At 36.9% G+C, this 19,790-nt stretch overlaps 1 protein-coding gene across 3 annotated transcripts in view; it reads right to left on the bottom strand.

Moving 5' to 3' along the window:
- The window catches only part of CDH12 (cadherin 12), a 535,924-nt gene that overhangs the window by 194,751 nt on the left and 321,383 nt on the right, over nt 1-19,790 (bottom strand). The gene's annotated exons all lie outside the window — the stretch shown is intronic.

The following is a 19,790-nucleotide window of genomic DNA, read 5'->3' on the forward strand; positions in this document are numbered from 1 at the left end:
GTAAGACAAAAACCCCAAACTTCGTTCTTCACATTAATTAAGAACTCAAAATCCCAAGCCTCTCAAAATTGTCTGTATTACTCTGGTGTGTGAGAAATTGTATTGTTTCAAGTTACAAGCTGGGCTAAATTAAAAGAAGCAGGCAAGTGAAGAAGTATCTCTTCATTGTGCATCTTTCTGATCAGAAAAACATTAAAATCCTCCCTCCCTCATCAGCAAGTTCAGACCAAGTTCACAAAGCATGGTAATTTTCAAAGGGTAAAACCTCTTGCTGAAGAGTAAAACCTATCTGAAAATATCTGACCTGGTTGAAGAGAGGGAGGAAGAAAAGGTGAGCATGCCCTGGAAATTCTGCCTCTTTGCTTCCCTCTCTCCAGTGGGTAGGTTGTCATCATCAGCCCTGCAGACCCCTTCCTCTGCTGCCAGCATCCATCCCTCCCGTTCCTCCAAGACGCAGATCTGGGATGCGCTGTTGGAAAGTGCCCAGTGCAGCCCGAGCCCCAGTGCAGCAGAGCAGTGGCAAGACATGGCACAGATGGCTGAGGACAGGGCCAGCCAGCAGCAATGGGAACAGCCACCATTTCTGCCTTGTTCCCAGCAGACAGACAGAACTAAGTTCACGTGTTCTTTTGTGGGAAAAGCACCTTCTCCTTTTGTATACTTTTCTTAATATTACTGCTGTTACTGTGCATTTCTTATTCCGTTGCTTGTTGTTTTCAGTAAAATGTTATCTCAACCCATAGTCTCTGCCTTTGTCCCTCTCATACTGGAAGGACTAAGGGGAAGGCAAGTGGCTCATTTGTAATTTAATTTCCATCTGGTGTTAAACCACTACAACACCACTGAAATGACTGAGACTTTGCCTGAATTTGCCTAGTGCCCAGTCTGAACTGTCACATGACTTTGGTATGTGCTATAAAAGCAAACCAAGCACAGCTTCTATGGAGAGGCTTCTCTCAAAGCTCTGGGCTACACCTGACCTGCTCTGATGATTAGGTACGCACAGAAAAGAAACAAAGATGATGAACTCATAACAAACTTGTGCCCAGGTAAGACATTTTAGAGCAGGAAGCCAGGAGGTGATAGTAACCTGGGTATCAATGCCCCGATGACTATAGCTATGGAGAAATAAAAAGGAAATGGTGATGTCACCAATGAAAACATTGGCTACTTACATCAGTCAGCTGTGTTGGAAAGCAACAAACAGTGATAACAACAACCCCTCATGGAGGACATCCTTGCACAGTGGTCCCATTCTACTTGCAAATGCCTTTTACATTCTATGTCACTAAGCAGTGTGGTTATGCTCCTGTGTCTACCTCACCCATGACAATTATCTAAAATGCTCAGTTTCGCAATCCTCCATCATACCCTGTGACTTATTTTTACACTAAAATCCTAAGCTTAGACAATAGTACACACAAAGACTCTCCAAACTGTGAAGAGAAGAGATGTATGTGGACATTTTTTGGCAGTCTTGTATCAGGGAATTTACAGCCCAGAATAGATCCTGAGCTTTATGAAAGCAGCTAAAGATATAAGCATTGCCAAAACTCTGATTGGTGTGTTTCAGTAATCATGAATCGATTATTTTTTACTTGGCAATTCTTCCAATCAAAAAATCCAAACCAGCCTTTCACAGTGGGGTTTGTTTTAAAGCCCTTATATGCAGAAAACAAACTCCCTTGAGGCACCAGACCTTGTAATGTGCACCTCTTCTACCCAGTGTAGCTCAGACTGTAAAGAATGCTAATTAATCTCCTACTGTCTGATAACATATGCACAACAATATTTTTACGGTATTATACAAATATTTAAAATGTTTTGACAGAATATGTTCTGAGGACAATTAACTGAATATGAAAGGACTAATTCATGGGGATTCTTTAGATGGCATTACAGCTGATATGCTCTATGTAGCACAAGAACATGCTCAAATACAGTAAATGGTATTTACAGTTTATAAAATTATGAAAACGGCATTAAGAGATTTAATACTGTGAGAGACTTTAATTACTGTTTATGTCTTAAACATTATTATGAAAGATCTTTTGTCCATTACAGTAAAACTGTGTAAAGAAGGTGTGACCACCAAAGCCCACCCCTCCCTAAATATGCCTCTGGACTGGAACTTTAGACTGTAAGTTAAACTACCTAATGGAACTTGAGATAAGATAAATGTGACATTTTTGTCCACTTATCTCAGATTTAGGGAGAAGTAAATAATGCTGAGGGAGAAGAATATATCAAGAAGAGCCAAACCCAGCACTGCCCTGAAAATCAGCTCTGGCTGGCTTCAGGGGCAGGGAGTATGGGGAGAGAGATTTTGGATATGTGGCATAACCTCTGGTGAAAGGCAGTGAACACCCACCCTCCCTTACACAAATTGTCTCAGTTATAAACCCCCCTGCCCTGGGAAGGCCACATCCATGGGACATTGACTTGAGAGGCAGCTGAGAAAGTGTCCTAATCCATAAAAGACCCCCTGATCTTCCCCCCAGACTCATTGCTGCAGCCCTGAACCAGAGCATTGCAAACGATGCAAAGTGATGCTGCCGATCCACAATCCGTTGCAACAGTGTCAAACTTGCCTCCAGCCAGAGAGGGTACCTGGACATTCCCACGTGGTCTGAACCTATATTAATCCATTGAATTCTATGTTTTGCAGGACCCTCACCACCTACAAGACTGGGAGAAGAAGATCAATGGGATTGGTGATATTTTCTACTTAATCTGTCACTCTCCTTCTCATCCCCCCACACCACATTTCTCTTTTTCTTTATATCTCACTCTCTCCCTCATATTTTATGTTAAATAACATCCATACTTTTGACTTCAGTGTATGTTCTCGTTTGCACCTTAATTCAGGCAGAGGCATCTCTCTAAAAGTTTAATAACCTCATTGTAACAAATATACATCAATGTTTCAGTGTCTTGGGAGGATGAAACTTCTTAGTTTTTTGGGTTTTTCCTTATTTCTGCCTGGAAACATAGGCATATAAATCTGAATTTGTTAGCAGGCACAATAAAAAGTCAGTAGCGGATAAAAAGAACTACTTGCCCCCAACTTACAGAGATAAGGTGTGTTGTTTTATTTATTTACCACAGTAAGGTACAAGAAAAGGTACAGTATTGAGTTTCTCCCCTTTGATCTTTCTCTAAATTATTGAAATACTTAACACTGAACGTTTCATGGCTGTTGCAGAAATAAACCAAACTGGAACTGCGCAGCTAGCCTCAGAGGTGTGTTCTCCCATCCATGTATGCACATAGCCTCTATTAGCATTAATGAGAACTAGCCATGCATATGGATGAGAGCTCAGACCCCTTAATTTGTTTAGATGAGACCAATTCTAATCAGTGTAAGATAATGCAAAATTTGCAGCATGCTTGTGTGGGTGGTGAGTCAACATGTTTTGAGGGTTTCACTTCATGTTCCAGGAGTGCCCGTGTATGCTGAGAATATCTGAAACATAAGAATATCAGAAGATCAGTCAGGAACATTATTCTCAGGGTACTTTGTCCCAGCGAGAAGAGGAACTACAGTGATGTTGAGTGATCTCGCAAAAGCACACCAGGACAGAGAGCGACTGTCGAATGCCAGAAGCATGATTTTGCATTGAATCTCTACCATTAAAAAACCCTGAACAGCCATCATTGAGGTCTGTTATAATAAATCATTGCTCTTGATCATTAAACACAGGTCAGTAAACTTATGTTCCTAGTGAATCTTCAAAATCTGTATTACCTCCTAACCTGACAGCAAACCTCCTAATAAGCTCAGTAAACATGTTTATTCAAACAAAACGAGCACCAAGAAAAATTATTAAAATGCATCACATAAAAACCCCCCAAAAACTTAAAATAAAACATGAGACCAAAGACCTGCTCAGAGAAAAACGTACGATATTCTACCCCTCATTTGAAAATGACTTTCGGTCTCAAAAACAAAAAGCAACTCTTGCGTCAAATACACTGTCTTTGTACTGCTTCATCTTTTTACTGGTAATCATTTTCCTAACTCTCATCAATGCCACTTTGTGGAGATCAAATTAATTTTGGAGACACAGAACTGTAAAGGTATTGCCTGTTTCATGAAAAAAATGCACAGAAAGATAAATATAGTAGGGTGGGTTTTTTTCCCCAAAAGAGAAAATACAAGATATATCCCCAAATTGAAGACATATACATGAGTGTAAAGAACAAGAAATTGCACCTGTATAAATGTACCTATAAAAAAGACCACTGGTGCAGATCCATTTGGAAGATGATATTCCATAGTTGTCATTAGGTAATTTTGTTAATCTTTCCTTCAAGGTTTCACATTATCGGTGCTCAAACCATCTATTTGATAAATGTAACTTTTAGTTTCCAAGAGGTTTCAGCTGTTGTGCTTTATGAGATTCTGTGTGAAGCCATGAGTAACTTGTAAAGATCATCCTAAATAAAGGCCTAGTGTAACCTTGTACTACACCTCGTAAGTAGCCAGTCTGAGACAATCAACTGAAAAGATATAAAAATTCTAAAAATATCCTCAGGTTCTGTTTTTCCTTCCTTATTTCTACAAAGAACACAAAGCTTTTCCTACAGAATTCGGCATGAGGCTAGAAGAATGTAACCAGCAACTGACACAGATACACAATGCTTCAGTTTCAAGAAATGCTATTTTTAGTAGGACTGATGGAAAAGTAAGGGGGCCACCCAGAAAACTGGATTATTTCATTCTAACATATTGCATCTCTCTCAATATCTCAGTGGGGAAAGAGGAGAGAGAGAAATGGTGTAAAAGCACATGTAGACATTCAGTCCATGCTGTGTACATATAAATTGCCAAGCACTTAGGGATCTACAATTTCAGATACAGTCTGAGGAAAATTTATAAAAAGAATCATGAACATGTGACAAAAAACCCACTTTTTAAAGGCAATAAAACATGGGTTTGAAAAGAGAGTATATTTTCCTCATATATATATATATATACAACTTTACTTACTTATTTATTCCAAATATGAATTCCACCATAATAAGCAAGATGAGAAAGACAGATACACTATTGGGGTACCTTTTTCATTTTGGTAAAGAGTAAATGTTTTTAAGGCAGGCAACATATTGGACCACTGATTTCTTCAAACGAAAACAGTTTTTGGAAGTCAATACTGATTTTGACATTAAAACTTACAAGCAAGTAATAAGAGAAATGTGTCTGAGATATATGTTTGGATTAACTAATTTCAAAATGTATTGCAAAGCAATGGATAGAGAAGAGAAAACTGGAGATCTAAGCATTTTTATCAGAGACGATGCTCAGTAAATTATTACCACATTATTTTTATCACAGATGTACAAAACCATGAAAATAAAAGATTGTTATAGGCATTTTCTAAGTGAATCATATTTTGCTGCTACCTAAATTCATGTAATATTTATAAGATAAGGACTTATTTCCATGAGTTTTAACATCAGAGGGAAAGCAAGCTGAAGTGTGTAGTTACTAAAAAGACTCCATAGCTTATCTTAACTGGGAATAAACTCAAACTGTCAAATCTTAAACTGATCCCAGCTGAATATCATGTTACACATTTGGAAAGTTATATAAACTCTATCTCTGATAATCCTCCAATAAAATGTATGCATAAATAAATTAACCTCAAGGTCTCAAAGTAATTTCTTATATTATTTTGTTCTCATCTCTGGGCCAATCTGTGTTCCACATCAAATTCAGCACATCTGCACAACATTCCAGCAATCTTCCCAACTTAGAGGGCTAGTATCTAAGATATGTACTATGGTATTTGAGCTGAATCTTCAAATTTTATTTATTTATATGTTACCTCTGTAGTCAGTGAAAGGAATCTCATTGTTTTCAGTTCTCTGGGCAGTTAAAACAGACCTCCAATAAAACACATCAAAATGAAATTTCATTGGAGTTAAAACTTCGCTGCCAGCAACAGCTCCTAGATTAAACAACCTAATCTCTCTAGTACCTCAGTAATTCACAGGGTGAATTACGTTACCATCATCTTTTAGCTGAGTTATTGGAGGATTTAGTACTACTGAAAGATAAAAACAAAGCTCCTATTCTGTTCAGCATAAGTAAAGGTAGACAGAAACATCCAATGGAACTTTCAATGTTTGCTGATCAGGTGTGTAATCAAGGACCTATAAAGCTGAAAATCCTACACACAGGACTGAGTATTTTCTTTCTAGTGTGCTCCTGTATTATGTAGAACTGTTAAGAGAGAAAGATAGCAGTAAAACTCCCTCCCCCAGTATATTTACTACAGAATAAATCTAAAAGATGGTACTTTACTGTAGAGGGGGCAGTGTGAATGAAATCCAATCGTCACTGCTGAAAATAAAAAAATGGCCCTTTCTAAAGGACTTGTTTGGATTGTGCTCTCTCACTTCATATAAATACTTCAAATATACTTTTTCTTTTTATATCTTTTGAAAGCTTTTGTCAAGAAGGTTTTTATCTGATGACTAAATTATTTATTCTAAATCTTTACGAAAATTTTGAGGATTCATTCTTTACTTCTTAAAATTCCTATTGTAACAAAGACTTAACAAAAAGGTTTTTTAAAAATACATGTGTGTAATAATCCATTAAATTTTACCTATACTTTCCTCTTTATCTGTTTTACTTACACTACTCTTATACAACTTATGGTTGTGATCATCCCTCTGTAATTAAATTAAGCCATAATTGCCTCAAAATATTTAGACAATAAAAGTAGTGCAATGGCTTGATGAAAAAAAATTAAAAATAATTAAAAAGGTTTAAAAAAGTTATTTTAATTAAAATTCAACTGCAGATCTTAAAATTAACAAGCAATTCGATGGCAAAAACTTAATCAGAAAAAATACTGAGTTTAGAACATGGCACCAAAAATAAATCATAAACATCTGCAGCCTCTCCAAAGAGAATTCACATCAGGGCAAAACTAATGATTATATTTTCATAAATCCCGTGCAGAGACTCATTTTCTTTTTCTCTCAATTTATATAGATGCCTTAATCACCATAGCTTATGTAGATCAATTAGATATAAAAGAAAGAATCGGCTGAGCAGTTCTCATACCTGATGCAAAAGATTCCGTTCCATTCCTTGCCTTGCCTTGCCTTGCCTTGCCTTGCCCTGCCCTGCCCTGCCCTGCCCTGCCCTGCCCTGCCTTGCCTTGCCTTGCCTTGCCTTGCCTTGCCTTGCCTTGCCTTGCCTTGCCTTGCCTTGCCTTGCCTTGCCTTGCCTTGCCTTGCCTCCCTCTTTATGTGTTCTTGTAAAGTAAGTTCAAATTTAGGATTTTGACTTTAGGTAGCTGGATGCACCTCTGCAAAAATCAGTATCTACTGAAATGCAAAGTAGGGTATGAGAAAACCTGGGAAAGACTTGAGGGTCACAGATATGCTACCATAAGGCACAGAGCCAAAAGAACACTTCCCAATGCTAATGGGGAAAAAAAGAGGTTAAAGCCTTCTTGTCCTGGATCCTTTACAACCATTTCCAGAAACCTATTACTAATATGTAACTAATATGCCCCTCCAAAAAAATCACAAAAGTAGGAACTTGTCTCCAGTGTACAGAAAAAAATCACAACTTCTCACTCAGCCTAGCAATGCATTTGGATGCAGAGATTTATTCTGGTCTTGAGTAAATGAGGTTAAATTCAGTCAGATTGGTAAAAAATAACTGTCTGAATTCTTGGTCAAAATTTGGCATGAAATCCTGCACATCATTTTCCAGCTGCTCTTTTCCATAGAAAATGTTTTAAAATATTAGAAAACAGAGCAATCTTTGAGTTGCGACTTTGGCCAATTTTGTCTTGATTTTTGCAGCTATTTTTCACAGGCTAACTTTACAGTAACTTTTGAGATGAAAAAGACAAAACCAGTAAATAAAAAGCTTTGATACAAAGCATGCATGTGGTGCTTAGAGTTATGAAACAGCCTTTAGAGAAAGGTGAAGCTACTCACCACTTACTGGATTCATGTTGTGATGGCATAAGGCAGAAAAGGAAATATTTTTTCTACCTTTTCTTTCTCTGTTAACAGAGAACAGACTCTTTTCAGAGCAGTTTCATACTGAAATTGTGAACTGAAAAACTGTACAGCTCCATATGCTGTATGTTAAAAAGGCTTGGAAATCTTTTTGGTTAAAGAACCTAAATATCTTACAACAACAAGCAGAAGTAGTAGTTTATGAACAACTATGAAAATAACTCTGGGAATTTCAGATATGAAAAAACCTGCAGGTAATTCATTTGAAGGTGATATGGATGAAATAAAGAAACAATAGCTTCTGATGAAAAGAAAAATAAAAATTTACATGAAAAGAGTTTCAAGTCTTAGTGATCCACAATTTCTCAATTCTAATGTATTACTACCTTCCAATCTGTACACCAGTAGATGTTAATTTTGTTTTCTATTCAAGCAGTTACACACACACTATTGTACCAACACAAAGACTTGTCGATACTAAATGAAAAAACCCAGAATCTTCCATCATAACATAATAAAGCTTCACAGTGAACTGTAGCTTAATTGTTACCAATACCTATCATACTTCTGATAGAAACTCCTGACCCAGGCCACAGCTTACCATGGCTCTCGATTAACCATATGTGAATGTGTAAAAATCTATGTTTATGACCTTTGGGAAAAGGGGTACACAATTCTGGAGGACTAAAAGGTTACTGTGAGGTTGTTCAGAGAGAAAATTAGAAGAGTCAAAACCCACCTAGAACTTAAATATGGCTACTGCTAAAAAGACAGTTAAAAAATGTTTGTATCAGTACATCAGCAACAAAAGGAGGACTAAGAGAGTCTCTATTTTGTATTGGATGGAAGAGGAAATGTAATGACAAAAGATGAGTAAATCTCTGATGTACTTAATGGTATTTCTTTGCCTCAGATTTTAGGGTAAGACTGGTTGTTGTCCAGGTACCCAGTCCCTTGAGCTGGAAAAGAGGGATGGGGAGCAGAATGAAGCCCTCATAACTCATAGGGAAATGGTCAGTGACTTGCTATACCACTTAGTCACACACAAGTCCTGGAATCCACCCAAGGGTACTTAAGAAGCTGGCAGAAGTGCTCACCAAACCAAATCGTCTTGGTTTACTGGGGAGGTCCTAGTGGACTGCAGTTTGGCCAGTGTGATAAAAAGGGTTGGAAGGAGGATCTGGGGAACTACAGACCTGTCAGTATGACTTCAGTGTCACCAAAAGGAATGCAGCAGATCATCTTAAATGTTATCATGTAACATGTACAGAACAACCAGATGTTCAGGCCTAGTCAGCATGGGTTTAGAAAAGGCAGGCCCTCCTTGACCAAACAGATCTCCTTTCCATGGCAATTCAACACCCTTGGTGGATAAGGGAAAGCCTCTGGACCTTTTCTACCCGGATTTTAGTAAATCCTTTGACACTCTCCCACAGCATTCTCCTGGAGAAACTGGCTACTCAGGACTTGGACATGTCCACAGTTTGCTACGTGGAAAATTGGGTGAGCTTGAAAAATGCTGGTGAATGGAGTTACACCCAGGTAGTGGTCAGATCACTACTGGGATTCCTGAGGGCTCAGTTTTGGGATTAGTCCTGTTTAATATCTACATCGAGAACATGGATGAGCGGATTGAGTGCACCCTCAGTCATTTGCAGGTGACATCAATTTGGGCATTAGTGTTATCTGCTGGAGTGCTCTGCAGAGGGATCTGGACAGGCTGGATCAATGGGACAAGGCCACTTGTACAAGGTTCAACAAGGTCAAGTGCAGGGTCCTGCACTTGGGTCACAAAAACTTCCTGCAGCACTTCAGGCTGGGGGCAGAGGGGCTGGAAACCTGCCCAGCAGGAAAGTACTTGGGAGTGCTGGTTGACCGTCAGCTGAACATGTCCCAGCTGTGCCCAGGTGGCCAAGAAGGCCAATGGCATCCTGGCCTGGATCAGCAATGGTGTGGCCAGCATGACCAGGGCAGTGATTTTCCCTCTGTACTCAGCAAGGTAAGGCCACGCCTCAAATCCTGAGTTCTGTTCTGGGACCCTCACAGCAAGACATGCTCATTGTTGGAGCATGTTCAGAGAAGGGCAACGGAGCTGGGGAAGGGTTTGGAACACAAACCTTGTGAGGAGTGGCTGACGGAGCTGTGGTTGTTTGTCCTGGGAAAAAGGAGGCTCAGAGGACTATTTACCACTCCTTACAACTACCTGAAGGGGGTTGGTCTCTTCTTCCGAGTGACAAGTGTTAGAGGAAGAGGAATTGCCTTCAAGTTGCACTAGAAGAGGGTTTGTTTGGATATTAGGAAAAAGAAAATCTTCATGGAAAGTGCTGTCCAGCACTGGAACAGTCTACCCAGAGAAGTGATGGAGTCACCATCACTGAAGATGTTTAAAAGACTTGTAGAAGTAGCACTTTGAGCCATGATTTAGGGGCAGTGTTAGGTTTATGGTTGGACTTGATGATCACAATGGTCTTTTCCAACCTAAATTATTCTGATTCTGTAATTTCTACTTGCATCCTTTCCTAATGCCTACCAGTTGATAGCTATCATGCTACTCATTTTCACATTTTTGGAAAAAAATCTCTTTAGTAGTCGCAAATCTATGGTTCTCACCATGACATTTTAATGTTTTTTAAAGCTCGAAATGAAAATCAAAGACAAAAAGAAACTCAGACAATATATTTCAGGCAAACTAAAATGAAGTAATTGTTAGCCTTTTTAAAGAACATTTTCACTTAATATTTTGTCCACCTGAAAATGTTTTGTCCCTTGACATATATCACTGTTTGAACATAATACCTTTGACAATCATAATTTTAAAATTGTGTTACAGAATTGATGAATTACCATCAACCCATAGATATTCAAATGTTCATAAAACCAAATGTAATAGCATGAATCTTTTTGTTGGTTAAAGGTGTCGACTTATTTCAAAAAGCCCTGTATTTTTTGAATTTCCTTACACACCTCAAATAAAAAAAAAAAAGCCCTCTCATTTAAGGTACATATGCAAATTAACTTTTTCTTACAAGCTCATGTATTTTGTCTTGCTTTGGAAAGGCATGGGTATGTTCTTGGCTAGCTCTTCTAGGTAGCTAGACTTCTACCTCAAAAAAATCTTCCAAATTCAGGAATTGGGAAAGTCAAACAGAAGATTGTGGAACACTTACTTGGCCAACCTAAAAATTTGGGTTCTATTTGAAGCTTGTCTCAGAGACCCTGCTTAGACTCCAAATGCTCAACACTATCTTCAGGCAGGGTCAGCAGTGTAGTCCGTACTTTTCATAGCAGCACATAATCTCTGGAAATCTTCATTTTCCTGCCTCTCTCATTTTGAGATACCTGTTACAGAAACTCCCCATTAAGCTCTGGAAAGCTATAAGTTCCTGAATTTTCCATTCCAAAAGGCAGTTGGAAGGAATTATATGGCATTTTTCACATAGGAAAAAACTTTTTCTTTCTAGTCTCTTCCAGATGAAATGTTCCAAAACTATACAGGCAACTGGTACTACATGTTTCAGAAAGAGTGAGACCTAATTTTGTCTCTTACATTTTGCCTATGAGAGCCTAGAATTCTCCAATCAAAGTTTGGGATGTAGATCTGATCTTCTGCCTGCTCCCTTGAGATTAGGTAGGAAACCAGTTAATATATTCACCTTAGCATAACACTTAACTGGTGAATAAAAGAAAAATTACGTTTTTTTAGTTCCTTCATATGCTTCTTGAAGAAGACATGGGACTACAGCAGATGCCTTGAGTAAAGTTACAGAGGTATTAGGGGGCCAGCTTATATAACTGCTTTGTTTGCCTTTCTAAATCTGAATTGGATCATCATCCCTTTCATAGGATAGGCTTCAGATTTCTGTGCTGTCACTTTTGGCAATGGCCTTGCAAATTTAAGTGTGACATAAGGAGTGAATTCTGTTATCAGATTGCACTGCAAATATACCTCTTTATAGTTCACAAAAATACTGAAACTTCATTGCTATTGTCTGACAGAGGCAGCTAGTGCCTGTTGCTTCATAGAGTCCTTTATTTTATATTCCTTAAGAAATGGGGAACCATGATGTCAACTTTTTTTAAAAATTCAAAAATTTAAAAATTCAACTTTTTAAAAAAATTCAGATCTGAATTTTTTAAGTTAAATGCAAATGCATGAAGGAAATCCACATTTGCTTACTGCTAAAATCGACAACTAACATACTACCATACTCTTCCCTTTTTTTTTTTTTTCCAACTCTGCTCTTGTGGTTAAGTGGGAATGATTTCCTGGCTACTCTACTAGCATTACTACCCTACCTGCAAGACAAAGTTTAAGCTGTGAGGGTGGAAGTGACATACAGAGTCATTTCATGAAAAAACCTTACTCATCTATTTCCCTCTCATTCTCATCGAGAAGAAAGAACATCATTACTGACAGGAAGTATCAGGATGACAGCAAGATGCTGTCACATCAAAATAAGGGAACATTATGAGATTTGAAGTTTAGGGGGTCTAAAATTAAGAAAAGGATTTGAAGTAGTATAAAGGAGTATGAGTTTGTACTTTGATTACTTCACTGTCTCTGTTATGGTGACCACTGATTTTCTTTCTAGAACGTAATATAAAAATAGAGGATCAGTAGTGCTAGCTTATTTGCCAATTTTAGGAATTTAAGAATTTGTTTCTTTTTCACTTTGAAAGGGAGTACCATGAGCTGCAATTACTATTTCTTGCCTCTTGAGTGATACATTTGCAGTTACTCCAGCTCTGGGGTTGAGTATGGTTAATACTCATTGAGTTGGTTGAGTATGATTAATAACTGAGATATGCTTTAGTTCTTCCTAGTTTCTGCACTAGGCATTAGGGAACCAGAGTTAGAAGAACTGCCTAAGGGCTTAATCCACCTCACTGGGAAGTCAATAAGAAAACTCAGGTTCACATCACTGGGACTTGAATTAGTTCTAAATATACAGAAAAAAAAATCCAGCTGATGGTACAGTTCTTGTGTTCAGTTTACAATTCAAACAATCCTTATGAGCATGGGGAAGTCAGAACTAGCAGCAGGAATTCTCTGGAATTTATTTTGAAATTACTCTAAGCAACTAGGTGGAGAAGCTAGAAATTGAAGACATACTATAAATGATGAGGCCTTGTATTAATAACAACACAGAGATAGTTATAGTCAATGATTACCACAATCATCATATAAACCATTTGATTTACAGTATCCATAAACTATTCATTCACATTAAATGGAAAAAAAATTAATGTTTATAGGAACTGTAGAATAAACAGATTGACGTCCAGTGTCCAGTATGTTATTTTTATACAAGGTTAAGAAGGTTAACCTTCAAAGGTTAAGAAAGGTCTCTTGCAGTAACAGTTTCACATATAATGAATTCAGATCAAACTTAGTGCAGTTATAGTCATACAGAAAGGATGGAGAGTCTTGACTTAATATATTAAATGTTACAACAGTATAGAAAAGATTATCAGTGTCCTTCATATTATATTCTGATCTTGATTTTTGTACAGGAAAGAATAGCGCCTGCTTCCACATGTCTTCTGGAATATAATGAGTCTCAGAGAGAATAAGCACTGTAATTTTCTTCCTCTGTAAAACTGGATTAATGCTATCTCATGTCTAACTTATTCCTGTCCTGAAGGAGTCTGAAGTAAAAAACACAGCTCAGTAAAGCAATAGTACAAAGAGAATGTTTGCTGGGCATGGCAGACAGGACAATATACATCGTCTTCATCCTTGCCTAATGGGTAAATCATCACCTCACTTCTACTCTGTTTTCTGACTACTTTCTCTATTTTAATACAGATTGCATGAGGATTAAACAGCTACTGAACTTTTATGCAGGACACTATAAAACCAGTTTCTTAGTGATCACACGTTGTAGAAGTTGACATAAAAGAAATTAATTGACATAAAATAGTCTACATCAATTAAAATAGAAGCATATGTCTCTGCAATGGTTATAATATTCTTTTTTTCCCCAGGAAGATGATCTTTTGCACTAAAAGCTTCACTCTGTCTTTATCATTGTATCCTTTCTGTATTTCATGTATATACATGAGTAAACTCATGTCTCAAGGTTTTCAGTGGAACAACTCAGCTGCAAAATAATACAAGACAATTGTCATAAACAAAGAAAGTCATAAACAGTTTCCTAATACCTTTAAATTTTCAATAATTCATAGGATTTTTTAATGACTTCTTGCTTCACAGAAGTTATTATGACACTGATCAACATAGTAAGGAGTGAGATGTCGTCAAGACATACTACAAAGACAGCTTCTCCTTGGTTTTACTTTCTTTTTTGAAAGTGAGAATATCAGATCTTGATCCAGTATCACTGAAATCAATATTACAAATGTTTCAATGAATCTAAGTTTGATTATCATTTTTATGGCATAATTTAAAATTAAATAGTCACTCTGAAGTTAGTACACTTGATAAAACTTATTTAAGGAATTGTCCCAGCACATGTGTCATTGACCTCAGAATGAACAGTTTTCAGTGATGAGATATAAGCAGCATGTCTAGACACCCAGGCATATGACATTTTATAATTTCTTTCACTTACCTTACCATAACAATTCAATCTGAAGTAGTAGAAAAATGCTGATGTGATTCTACCAGACAGATATTGACATTACCTGTTCTTATCGAAACTTATAACATTATGGAATAACCTCATTGAAGTCACTTAATTTAGTTGGTATGTTTGGGACATGATATATTGATAAGAGTTTGTATGCCACATGAAGTTTCAAGGTGCATTTTCAAACTGCAACTGCTAATGTCAGCCAAATGGTCTTCATAAAGAAAGCCCTACAAAAAATTACAATTCAAATATAATAGAATTAAATTATGAGACAGCAATGCTTTGTCTTTGGCAGAAATGGTTTTAGGAAATACCATCTCACTGAAATGATTCTGTCAGGCTAAATGGTCTGTCTACTCTGTTGTACCTCATTAGCTTTAGGTAAAATTCAGTATTTTATAACAAAGAAAAATTTAAGAGTTGATATCCATTGAACAGAGGAGTTTGATTTTGAGAGAAGCTCTAACTTGCTTTACCCACAAATGTGATATTCATGTAAATGTATACATAACAAGAAGTTGTACTGGGTGGAGGGTTAGATAAAGTTATTCTAACCCGGTTTATGTGAGACTGATGCTTTACCATTGTTTTAACATGTAGGACAGAAGAGCAGCAAAGGAGGCATTATCTCCCTCTGTGATTAAAGGAGCATAGGTTTGCTTCTTTCAGGACCCAAGAGAGCTTCAAAAAAGATGAACTAGTCTTACAGACACTCTACAGTCACTCATCTGCAATACTGTGGATTAGACATTTTAAAATTCTGTTCTTATCATAGGCAAATGCCAAGTCTTTTTCAAAAGAATCATTGCTGCTCACTTTTGCAATGTTTCCTGCATTAGTAAATGATAGGATAGGAAAAGAAAGAAAAAGAAAAAAGGTATTATCTCTAATTTTTATTGTCTAGATTTGCTATTTTAAAGATGTCTGCAGACCAAATAAACAAGAATCAGTTTTCAGACAAAACAGAATATTCTATGATCACAGCACTTCCACTCTCTTTTAATTCCATGCAGTTGAGTTAAACAAGAGAGAGAGTATTTTCTTTACTTATAGACTAAAATATTTGCTTTCAAAATCCTTCATAACATGCTTCTAGTAAAAAAATGCATTCTGATCATCTGATGTTTAGTCACTGTTTTTCTTCATGGGGTGACTGTGAACGCTATTTCTCAGATGTTGTTTCCTTGCATTCAGGAGTCCACTTTGACCCCAAAAGCATTAACCCAGCCAGGTTGCATTTCTTTCTGTACTGTCATGTAAGATGTGCTCTACAAAAAATAAGGATCATCAGCCTTGAAAGGAAAGGGGCAAGCAGGGGGGAAATACTAAATCCCACAACCAAACCCATTCAACAGCCCAGACCAAGATCTAAGCTCTGTCAAAATGATTTCTTATTCCATTTTACTGAGGCAGTGCCATGCTTTATCACTTCTGAATTCATGCCTTACAGCTGAGGTGGCCCGCTTGAATTGGTAAGTTGTTTAGTTAAAGTATACACATGCTATTTACATTGTCAATATGATTTAAAAGGAAAGAACATGTTGCAGGTGAAATAGAGCCACAAATGCAACAGGAAGCTGAAATCCAAAGACCTAGAGCACATGTAATTAATTGTTGCATGTCTCCCTATGTTCCTTCTCCTTCCCATTCACAGCAATACTATAGTCCAACACATGGCACTGGTGACTCATTGATAGAGGTGGCAGCATTAGATCTTCCAGGAGCTTCTGATGAAGTCTCACCATCATAAGCAAAATGAGTCAGCTAACCTGAGCTAAATGTAATGTAGTACTACTTTCTGTTTCATTACATCACTGCACACACAATTATACACAAATTTCAGTATAATGTGAAAATCTGCTGAATTTGTTTTGTGACTATGCAGATGTTGAAACATCTAAATTGTGAGTTTTTAACAAATGCTTTCCAAGTAACCAAAGTTTACAAGTCACGCTCAGTTTAAAACCAATAAAGTTTACACTTCATTACTTCTCTTCAGAAGTAGTTGTGTTTATTTAAAGATATTTTTATACAAGTAGGTTGAGTTTCTTGGCTTTTGCAGTCCAGCCAGATTGCTGCTTTAATAGTATAGATCAAGTATTGCCATACAGGCATTAATTTTTTTTTAAGCAAAAGGGTCTGTATTAAAGAGGAAACCATACTTTAAAAGAGATATTGGCTCAAATAGGAAAGAAATAAAAATGTTTCTCTCCTCATAATTTGCAAATAAAAACACCTGGACCCAGAATGCTTGAAATACTTTACAACTAAGTTTATTTTATTTTAATGTAATTGAAAATTCTTGTGAAGGCAATATTGAAAGTTGAGCTCGTTTTCTATTGCACTGCAGTAGAATACCAAACTCTATGCATTTCATGTAAATTAACAACATTATCAGACTACAATGAATCTAAACACTCCTCCATCTGTACTTTGTGATATGTGAATAAATAAAAACTTGAAAGTAATGCAAATGAAGTCCCTGATAAAGGGCTCATAACATTCAGAACTGGGTCATAAGTGAATGCATTAGTGTTCAATATAATTCCATGTAAGGTTTTAATGTTCACCTTCTTCTCTTGTTCTTGCTGCCAATTGATTATCTTTCAGTAAAGTTTACACGTTACCATTAAATGTTAATAATGCATTAATATTAAACACAGCATTGTAAAGTTTGCAACAGTATTAATATCCTCAGTCTCCGTAGGCAATATTATAAATTACTAAGATCAGTATCAACAGTCAGAATCATAAAAATCCTGTCTTTCTGGAACTGATAGCAATAAACAAAGTACAAGGTACAAAGGATATTTAATATGGCCACATCTTCCTACAAAACTGGTGCCAGGCAAGAAAAAGCACCAATTTTTAAACAAGATATTCCTCTTAATATTTCAATATTTTTTATCCCTTTGTCTGTATGAAATACTTGTAAAATGCTGTAAAATCTTAAGTCATTGCATATTCTGAGCAGCTTAGCAATATTTTGTTCTCCAGATTGTTCAAGGGAAAACCAAACCAAAACAACAAAACACCACTGCAGCACTGATGGGCAGAAATGTCACTGTCAGATTCCCCACTGCAGATCCCTATCAGGCAGGGCATTGTTTAAAAAGCAGAGGAAGACTGAAATATGCATAGTTGCTCTAGATTTCAGTCACACTAGGTGACAACAACTAGCTAAAGTATACATGTGTGATAAGCTCTACACACTCCCAAGGGTGCTAAATCATTGTGTTGGCTCAAATTTAGTTTTTAAGAGCTTTGTTGACTTCACAGCTGGTGAGTTGATGCTTTCTATCGCTCCACCACTTGGCAACAGATGCTTCTTACTTATGCACAGATGCTGAGTATCCACCCAACCCTAACATTAGCCTTGTGTTTTGAACTAATTGGGCCAACACAGTTGTAATTAAGATTTGAATAATTAGAAAACTAACATGATTACTTTCACAATTAATCCTTCTATTGTACCATTACATTCTCTTTTAGACTATTCTGTAAGGGTCTTATTTCTTTGGATCCTGCAGATCCATCAGTCTTCTAAAGAGAATAAAAACGTATTTTGCTGACAATATTAATGACGTTTTAAAGGGCTGGTTTCACCCTGATTTAGAAGACTTGTAGTGTGTGATTAGACTGTTTTGGTTTTGTTTTTTCTTTCATTCTATTTACCCATTATATGGATATCTTTACAACAGCCACATAGGAAGAAAAACTATATACAAAAATGAACAAAGATTTTTAAGAACAGTCTATGAACACACTTGGATAGAGTGTGATTTAGAAAACTTTTAGGAAGAGCTGATCTGACATACCCCCTTTTATTCCTTTGACTTGGTGTCTGTTCTAAAGTGGGTGCTGAAGGCTAACTGTTAAGCAAAGAAATATAGCCAAGGGGAAAGGAAGAGTCTTTTAAGCAGGAAAATGGCAACAGTAATACTTGGAAAGAATAGTGGATCGTCAGATTTTAGAGAGAAGAAATAACAGGAAATGAACAATCAAAAATTTAAAATCATTATGTAATGTCTAATCAGAGCTTGAGGGGCATACAAAGAGTGTAAAGACAAGACAAATGTGCCAATATCTCATGCTGTGGGTATTACACTAACTTTAAACAACGCTCAATCTGACAGTAACATACAAAACCAAGATGTTCATGTATGTGCATGCTCACAGAAATGTCACTTGCTTTTCTCAGACACATTTACTAACATATACACACAATATGAACTCTCTTGTTCTTGATAGTATAAATCAAGACTAGTTAAATTTCCATTCTTTGGCATTAGTAAGACTGAGAACAATAGAGAAGAAAAATTATAGCTATACAGGAATATTAATAATAATCATAATTTATAAGTGTGCATTAAGTGCTGTTTAATCAAGTGCATACAATTATGGGGAGGAGGGGGAATTTTTGGAAGAGAAACTCTCTGGAAGTCAAGATTTATGTTTGCTGGTCTCCTCTAGATCTTTAAAAGATATTATTTGCACAGATATCTGAACTTGCTTTAAATGGCATTTCAGGAACATATTCATCAGGAAAACCAAAGAAACAAGAAAAAGAAATGAGAAGTAGTTCACAAACCAGTTCAAAGGACCCTAAGTGTTAAACGGCAGCAGCCAGCAACAGCTCAGCCTCCCCTAAACCAGCAGCAGCTCAGTTCCCCTGAGGCAGGAGAATGAGCAAAGGCTATAATTACTGTCTACCACTGTTATTCAAAATAAATATACTGCTTCCATATTCAAGAACACAGATAGCCTCAATCTCTCTTCCCCCACCAATTCCTTAATCCAAACTCAGAATGTTTCTATTTATGCCTATGATAATTCCTGGGATTAGTATCTGACATTATGGCATGTTGTGATCACAAGCCAATCTCTTGTAAAAATCTGACTCAGGTCCTGAGACAGTGACTCATTACATAGGAACAGGAGCAGGGAAAATGATGCTAAGGACCTGTGGAGGGAAACATAACTCCCAGAAAGCAGTGGTTAGTATATTAACCCACTACCCTTGGTTTGCTGGGCTGGGATAAATGAACAAAGGAAACAGTCTCTTGACTTCTATGTTGGGCAGATGGAGAACTTTCCAAAAGCTGGGAACGGAAACCTCTTTGTGGGCAACATGGGTAGGGAAAATGAGATAAAACAAGATTGGATGATGATGATGATGATGATGATGATGATGATGAT

Source organism: Prinia subflava, chromosome 1, assembly GCF_021018805.1.
Source record: "Prinia subflava isolate CZ2003 ecotype Zambia chromosome 1, Cam_Psub_1.2, whole genome shotgun sequence".
Lineage (NCBI taxonomy): Eukaryota > Metazoa > Chordata > Aves > Passeriformes > Cisticolidae > Prinia > Prinia subflava.